Genomic DNA, 8,349 nt, shown 5'->3' with positions numbered 1-8,349 from the left:
CATCAAATCTTGTATGGGCCTCAATTTTGCACTTCATCCTTATTTTTGCTATTTATTATAATAGTAAATAAATGCCTTTAATTTACTCCAAAATCTCTCCAAACTAAAGTGCAAAATGTTCCCTTAATCACCGAGAAGCAATACCAATTGATAGAAGTAATTGATGATGGAGAAAACCCTATGTGGGCCTATTTTTTATGAATAATCCCTATTTTTCCATGTTTATTATAGCAATAATAAGATACTCAAAAAATGCTTCAAAATCTCCCAAGATTGAGTCTTTGATATGCACAAAGCATCCACTGATAGTAAAGAGTACGATCCCTGTCATCCAACTGGTATCCTCAACCCTATACCATCCAATTCACTAATGGAGTAGGCATAATTATCGTGATGTTGTAAATGAACTTATGAAGAAGGCAAAAGCTTCAAATCTCAATGCAAATACATAAACTTCTATGAGAAAAGACTAATCCTATCACCATAAAGCACTACCAATTGATAGACATGGTTAAAGAGGCATCAAACCATATTTGGGCCTACATTTGGTTCTTCAGTCCTATTTTTACTATTTATTATAGCAACAAATAAATTCCTTAATTCACTCCAAAATCTCTCCAAACTATATCATTGATAAGTGCAAAATGTTCCCTTAATCACCCGAAAGCAATACCAATCAATAGAAGTGATTGATTGGAGGAAACCCTATATGGGTCTATTTTTAATTATTCATCTCTATTTTCTTGTTTATTATAGCAGTAGTAAAATACTCAAAAATTTCTTCAAACCCTCCCATAGGTACAAAGCATCCCTTGATAGTAGAGAGTATAATCCTTTGCATCGATGCACCCAGTATCAATAGAGGGGGTCTAAATCTTTATGGATAGCAATTTTCCCTATTCTCTTGCTGCTTGTAAATCCATATTCGAGGAAGCAAGAAGAAGACAACGAACTCCCCTCTCTCAAGCCAAGACACAAGACTCCCCTTCCTCCCTACTAGAGCTTACCTTTCCCTTTGATTTTCTTCAGATTGTGGGCCTTCTCTCTCCCTCTTCCGTCCACGATTGAAGCTACCCTCTTTCAGCCTAGTTGACCACATTTTTAACCAATAAAAGTCTCTATTTTGCTTCACTTCTCCCCCTTTCCTAAGGTTCTCCAGGTTGCCCCCCCTTAAACCATACATTATCTCCCATGCAACCTTGATTTCCTAAGTCTTCCTCTTAACTTAACCTCATAGATGTTTTCCAAACATTGAAGACTACATATAAACTAAGCGAATACACTAAGCAAATATCCCATAAGAATGTATCCTTAGCTTGAAGGTAGTGCATAGAACTTTGCAAGGTATGGTGATCATTGACTTTTAGAGCTTAGTCCAAAAATCCCATGGCAATGCATGCATGTGTGTTTTTCTTTTTTAATTGAATAAGGTCCTAAGCCTTTAGAAAGCTTGTCAATTAGGCTCATGCCTCTCCACTTGTTTTTTATGCCACTACAATCGTGGTAGCATTCATGTGAACTTATGATGTGATGATCAATGCACATGTTGGTTGTTGGACATTTTAGTGTCTCAAATAATTGAGCCCCCCAACAATAGACATGGGCCTAGGCTATTATCCCACTCAATAAGTTGTACTCCTCCTTCATCAGGTAGGTGGTAAATCATGTTGTTATTTATGAATGGTTGGGAAGGGCTAAATTATGGTTTCTTTCTCCATATAGGTTGCATCTTTTGCTCTTAAATACAACATAAATTATTGTTTTGAATAGGCTAAGATAATAATAGTGAGGGAAACTTGAATGCTTCCCTCCATAATGAAGATAGCATGATAGCCCAAAATGGAGATGGTTGATGCTATTGTAGTCAATAAAAGAGGAGAGAAAAACTTGAAATGATAGATCCCTCCTCCCCTCAAAATGATAATCTCCTCAAATCCTTACTAAATAGTGGCATGATTGTATAGAGATTGATTGCAATAGGGAAGAAGTAAAAAGGCTTAAAGTAAGCCTTTGAAAGCACCCCTTTTATGCATATATTTAGTGTATTCTAAGATCTTTTGTGCTTGAAATAGGGCATACACTTTATGCTCATTTGTATTAATGGCCTTTCCTTTCCATAATATCTAAATCAAATCTTAAATTCCAAATTATATTTTGGCTTAAGAAAATGAATGCCTAGCAATAAGACTATCAAATGAATGTTACAAAACTATCAAATAGTCTTGTGCGTAAGCATAGTAATAGATAATACTTACACATAGATAGTATCCAAAATGTTATTTGTGAAAATAATCCTAAGCACTCCCTTGGTAAGAATATTAGAATTATAAAATCTTTGACTCTTTGACCACTAATGATCTATTCACTAAGGATACAAAATATATTAAATTATTTGCCATCCATCTACACAATGGAATACATTTACATGTGCAATAGATCACTATTATATGCAATGAATAAATAAAATAAAAATTCACAATATAAATTTAATAATTAAATCCACTTATTTTCAATGCAATGCAACTCAATTAATTATCATATAATAGCATCTTGAAGAGAAGAATAATAAAGGGTATTAAGCTTTGCTTAGATGTCTAATTGAGACTGTCAATGCGTGAGGTGCCTCCTCCAACAAACCCGAAGGAGTCCTCTTAGTAGTTGACAGAAATTCATATCCATATATATCACCATCCAGTCTCCCCATTGGAAATCTAGGACTTAGTTAAACATGGGAATCTCAGTTCTACTTCACAAGGAAAGCGTGAACAAGTCACCCCTAATAGCAATCTAGCATCCACCTAAGAAAGACCACTTTGTAATCAATCAAAGGTAGGAGTGAGGTTAACACCGCACTTAGTTCAAAGAGAGTGAGAGATGGGAGAGAGTGTAACTCGATGCCCCTGCCCATAAGATAAAATCTCAACTCCGACCCCCCTAAAACAGTGTTAAACTTGGTAACTAATCTTATGGATATTGAGAGAGTCACGATTTAATCAGCTCTATCTAGTGTTGAAAAGTTACCCAAACCCAGCCATAGGCATTCGATCGTCAAGATCAAAGCCTTCCACTTTTCTCAATTGGATTTTCTCTAGTTTTCTAATTAGCAAAGCATATTACTACCACATTGTTTGGACATTAAAAAACAACTTCCTTTTATTACTCAGTTAAGCTAGGTTCATTAAACTCAATCTTTAGCACATAACAACAATTCGAAAATTAAATATTTTATTTCATAATAACAAGTAGGACCATCACTCCGCAAAGTGGTACTAAACTATCTTTCCACAAAAAGACACAATCCAACCTAGAATAGGACCTTCCAATCTCATAGGATTGGGTTGTATATGATCAAACTCCGTCTACGGTCAACAAGGAAACCGTCCTATATAATGGGGGCACTTATCACTTGGCCCTTTATCCTCTCAGGTGCTCGAGTGATTAAAAACCAAAAACACCTACTTTCCTCAAGAGCATAAGACCCCCACCTGCAGGTGAGTTTTTCCACACTCTGCAGAGTGTTAGGGACCCCAATGTCCCGAACCACCATAGTCCACAACTTGTCCAACTATTACAACCATAGAATCATAAGAGACATAATTCATCATTCACAAATCCAAAATCGATCATAACCATAAAATATTGTTAACACACTTATCAATGTATGCGATGCATAGAATCTATCCCCCTCATCAATTCACATATTCTTTCCTAAAAAGTAATTAATAATACTAACATGTTTATGTAAGTCTAAGTACGTTCTAACTAATCATAAATGATGTAACAGACTTATCCTATGGGATTTTCTAACATTACTAACTTGTCCTTCACTTTATCGTAAGATGCAAAAAAGCAATAACATAAAATTAAAAAATTAGAAAGTTGTAGAGATTAATAGCTTAAAAGTAATCATTTTCTTATGTACTAAACCTGATTATCTCCATTCAACCATCCATCGTAATTAAGGTTTATGACCCCAACCTTGGTTTGTTGTGGAATAATCGGCCCTTCGGGTTGAATAGATTCGAATGTAACTTTTGCTTGCGCTTCAACTTCGTGTTGAGTTCCCTCAATAGCGACTACTTCCTTGCATTGGGGAGCTCTGTGAGCATGACCTTCCTCAACATCTCGACGTCTCTTGGGTGCTATGAAAGAAGCTTGATGGATTTGAGCAACGCTTCCGCATAGATATGGAAAGAGAGAGACTCAGCTTTTGCATTAGAGCTTCATTGCGTCAACAACAGAGAGACTTCTGCATAGGTTGTTCTTCTAATGTGACACTCTATCCCTGTTTACATAGTAATCAAGGGGGACAAAGGGGGATAAAGAGAGAATGCTTGTTTTTAGTGTTTTTGATGATATCATCGATGATATCAAAGAGGGGCTCTATTTTTGGAACGTAGTGTGGAGATGAAGATATGATAAGCATCGTGCATTGCATCATGGACAGGATTACTCCAAGACTCACAACCAAGGCATAGACCTTGGCATCTTGGCCTTGGCATACTTGGCAAACGGGCTATGAAGGCTTCATTGGCGTCGTTGGCTGCATGTGAAAAGCTCGCACTAACTTGTAGAAAAAGCTACCCGTAAGGTCACCCATCCCAGTAGTGTCATCACCCAAGTGCACTTAATTGCCAAGTGACTATCCACTAAGCTAGTTCTTTTTTATTGTTTTATACTATAAACATAGTTTTAATAAGCTTGTCTTAGAAGGATTTTTCAAGCCTTCCTTCCATAAATTGGCATATAATACCTCATTATTAATAACAATTATCTTCCATAAATTGGCTAGTTTTAAAAAGGTGCAATCTTTACCATTTTGTTTTCAATAGAAATCAATTTTTGGAATGTATACACAGATTGTTTATTAAATTAAAGTAAGTAATGGAGACATTACACAATGTATTTTTTGGTATAGTATATTCTCAAGCACTTCTTTAAGATTCCATAATAAAAGTATTTACCAAATCATTTAAATGTAGTTAGCCATGGTACCATCTTCTCACCGGTGTTGATATACCCATTTAAGGATAAATGAATGATTCTTTAACTTTTTCTTGAAAGTTCTCCCAAGTGGTAGGACGATCAAAGTTATGATAAATAATGTTTTACCAAAGGAAAGCTTTGTCCATCAAATTTTTAATGGTGCACTTGATTTATCTTTTTCAACAAAATATTCTTCTTTAAAGTAATCATTGAACTTACTTAACTAAGACAAAGTAAATTTTCCATCCTTTTTCCAACAAAGTTAAAATTTTGAAAAGGCTTATAACTAATCTTATAGTCATTTTCAAGTTGTTGAGCATTGTAAATGCTTTAAAGTATGTGAGCAATGCAATTGTCCTCGAATTTTGAAGCTTGATTTTGATAGTCCTACTCTTGAAGCACTCGAGTAACATCAACCAAATTGTGTTCAAAAATATCAAGGTTATTGTAAAATCAAAATCTTAAAAATAAAGAGTCCATGTTGATCCCATCCACAATGGAAGATCTCAACAATCTTGTATTTAATTATAGATATTTTATGCATAGAAATTTTATTCTCCTCTTTATGGTGGAATTTGAGTATTCTCTTCAAAGACAAACTTCTTAGAACCACATGTACAAGGTCCATTATACTCGTGTGTGAACAATCATTAAGATTTTGATTAAAGACCTTATTGTTATGAAGGGCCTTTGAGTGGTGATGGAGAACCTTTGGTAAAGAGTTGAGTAGCCTATCTTGTCCTTGCCTTGGGTATGGTGGAGAAAGGGGTTATTATATAAATATCTCCCCACCTTTGTTAACAAAAATACATGCCTTTCAATAAGCTTAAAGATTTTGAAGCTTTAGTTTTAAGCTACTTTGAGCTTATGCTTAAAAGAAAAAGGGGACAATGGTCAAACATGGACTAAAGGTAGAGCTAAGGCATGGCATTGACAACTGTTGGATTTAAAGGTGTTGGAAATAATAAAGTCACGGGCTAAGAAGAGTACTTTCATGCTCGTGTTGCTAGCATGGGGGAAGACCATGCAATCTAATTTAAAATCTCCTCTTATTGAGCAAAACGTCCGTCCTGGCTCTCGCTTCAAAAAGCCAAGGTCTTCCCAACAGCAGAGGGTATGAGGTCCCATAAGAATTTGGTTTGACCACTAAATAGGTCAGCCAATAATCTCTTCCTGCAAGGGTTATTTTTACGTATGGGAGGATGCCCAATGGTTTAATTCTACTTTGGTCTGCCAATCTGATAAGCCACTGTGTAGGTCGGATTCCTTGCAACCCTAAGTCCTTCATTGTCACATCCGTCATTATGTTTACTGATGAACCTCCATCAATCAATGCATCTGAGATAAAGCATCCTTCTATCCATACACTAATCTCTAGGGTTCCAGGATCTAGGAAGGTATTAGCCACATCTACTTTCTTTACAGGCTCCGAGGACTTATTGATCTTGGTCGTTGTTGAAGGAGCTATCCTTAGTCCACATCTTCTTGTCAAGATCCTTTTGATTTCTTTTCAGCAGCTGGGAGACATCATCAGCAACTATTGGAATACTAAGTTTGGTTTAAACGTATCTAGGTCTTTGACCAAGTCATAATCTTTGATAGGATCCACAGGCTTCTCCAATCTGGTGGAAAACGGGGCTACACCCATTTTCATCTTTCCTTTTTCTTCTAGTAATGGAAACATAGGCACTTTCTCTATTTTTGGAAGTACTTCTGTATCATCTATGTCTTGGACCTCTTATCCTGTTTCTGGGACTGTCTATGTGACTCTCTATGGCACTATAGTGCTCTGCACTGCACTGTTCTGTCCTGTACTGCTCTGTCCCTCTGTTGTGGCAAGTTGAACTTCGCAGTCTTAGTAGGAGAATTATTTTCGTTCTGAACAACTGGTTCCTTCTTCTTTACGTGCATGATAGCGGCAACTTCCAATTCTGCCAAATTGGAGGCAGGCTCTTGTGCCTTCTATTGGCTATCAGTAGCATTGGCCTTGATAGGGGCTGAACTTGGACAGTCCTTTGCAGTGTGGCCTTCTCATTTGCATCGGCTACATAAGGGCTTGTAATCCACAGATCGTCTAGGGTTTGGACAATTCGGGGAGATATGACCCTTTTCTCCACACCTGTAACATTCCACCTCTGATCTATGACCACCCCCAGACTGTTGTCCTCTGTAACTTTGAGAGGGAAACCTCCTTGGACCAAAATTAGGACCAAATTTCCTAGGCTTTGGTCCAATATCTTGTGTTGTCATTTTGGATTCTAGCAAGTTGAATCTTGCATTTTCATCCTTCTATCTTCGTTTCTGCATCTCTTTCAGAGAGCAAATATCCTCTGTATGGTTCTTTTGCAAACAGTAAGAACAGAAGGCTCCAAGAATGGTTCGTTTTCGGGTACATTCAGTGGCTAAATGTACCGCTTGATGACACTTTCCGCACCATGTTTTAGAGCGCATCACATCTCTCCCAGCTCCCGTAGGGGTGGATATATTGGCAGTATTCACCTTCAGCGTCTGTAGCTGCTCTATAATCACATCCATAAGCTCTTTCTTGATACTTGCAACTGAGTTGGATAAGTAGTCCTTCAAATTTTCACCTCCTGAAGTACTTGTAGCAGGGTTTTAGGAAGCTTCTGTAATTACTGCATACACTAGTTGGGTCAATCCAGAGGGTCCTCTATTCTAGTTCTGATTCAGAGCTCCTGTTGAGACTTGGGGTGGTTGATTTCAGTTGGTAGGATTCCACTGTTGTTGAGTCGCCATTGGAGGAACTGTTTGAGGCCACTGTTATTGTGGTTGAACCATCATTTGAGGCACTGTCGTCTGTGGCGACCACAAAGGATTAGGTGCATTATACTGCGGCACTGTTTGCATCTGGGGATAGGGGTAGGGAACTGTCCCTGGGACTGCATTTGGTGGGTATACCATTCCTGGCATGGGAGGAGGTAAGACTCCTCTTCCTGGAGTCATTGATAGCCTTGTTTCAACTTCGTTATACAATCTTGTACCTTCCACTGCAGCTTGCAGATTGACTGGTCTTCTCAATTCCACGAACTTGCTAACTTCTGGTTGTAGGCCTCTAAGGAACACTCCTTTCTGGATACCTTCGTCCAAATGATGGTTAGTCCATCTCTTCAGGATGGATTCCATTCGTGAAACATAAGCTTCTACTCTTTCTCCAGAGGACTGAATTAGGTTCATGAACTCCTCTCGCATCCGCTCTTCAAAACCTTCATGCCTGAATTTAGTGAGGAATGCCAACTTCAGGTCGTCCCATATGCCATTGAAACGCCGCGCCCATGAAAGTGGCGGGGAATATTGCTAACCAATGCTCAAGGGTTCTGGCATTGTTAGCCACACATGCTACCA

This window comes from Lygodium microphyllum, chromosome 5 (genome assembly GCF_053477565.2).
Source record: "Lygodium microphyllum isolate KBCC chromosome 5, Lygodium_microphyllum_v1.1.10, whole genome shotgun sequence".
NCBI classification, from domain to species: domain Eukaryota; kingdom Viridiplantae; phylum Streptophyta; class Polypodiopsida; order Schizaeales; family Lygodiaceae; genus Lygodium; species Lygodium microphyllum.
This window is presented reverse-complemented; position numbering follows the sequence as displayed.